The following is an 819-nucleotide window of genomic DNA, read 5'->3' as shown; positions in this document are numbered from 1 at the left end:
TGGGGTAGACCTGTTGTCCCGGCCCCGGCCTCCCGCCTCCCGGCGGCCGTGGGTAGACCTGTTGCCCCGGCCCCGACTTGGGCTGGCCGGCGGCCTGGGGTAGACCTGTTGTCCCGGCCTGGCCTCCCACCGGCCGGCGGCCGTGGGGTAGAGCTGTTGCCCCGGCCCCGGCCTCGGCTTGCCGCCGCCGAGCGGCCCGGGGTAGACCTGTTGCCCCGGCCCGGACTCGGGCTGGCCGGCGGCCTGGGGTAGACCTGTTGTCCCGGCCTGGCCTCCCGCCTCCCGGCGGCCGTGGAGGTAGAGCTGTTGTCCCGGGCCGGCCGCCGCTGGGCGGCTGTGGGTAGACCTGTTGCCCCGGCCCCGGCCTGGCCTCCCGCCGGCCGGCGGCCGTGGGTAGACCTGTTGCCCCGGGCCGGCCTCCCGCCTCCCGGCGGCCGTGGGTAGAGCTGTTGCCCCGGCCCCGGCCTGGCCTCCCACCGGCCGGCGGCCGTGGGGTAGAGCTGTTGCCCCGGCCCCGGCCTCGGCTTGCCGCCGCCGAGCGGCCGTGGGTAGACCTGTTGCCCCGGCCCCGACTGGGGCTGGCCGGCGGCCTGGGGTAGACCTGTTGTCCCGGCCTGGCCTCCCGCCTCCCGGCGGCCGTGGGTAGACCTGTTGTCCCGGGCCGGACTTGGGCCGGCCGGCGGCCTGGGTTAGAGCTGTTGCCCCGGCCCCGGCCTGGCCTCCCACCGGCCGGCGGCCGTGGGGTAGAGCTGTTGCCCCGGCCCCGGCCTCGGCTTGCCGCCGCCGAGCGGCCCGGGGTAGACCTGTTGCCCCGGCCCC

The sequence above is a fragment of the Vidua macroura genome, unplaced genomic scaffold, assembly GCF_024509145.1.
Source record: "Vidua macroura isolate BioBank_ID:100142 unplaced genomic scaffold, ASM2450914v1 whyUn_scaffold_105, whole genome shotgun sequence".
Lineage (NCBI taxonomy): Eukaryota > Metazoa > Chordata > Aves > Passeriformes > Viduidae > Vidua > Vidua macroura.
This window is presented reverse-complemented; position numbering follows the sequence as displayed.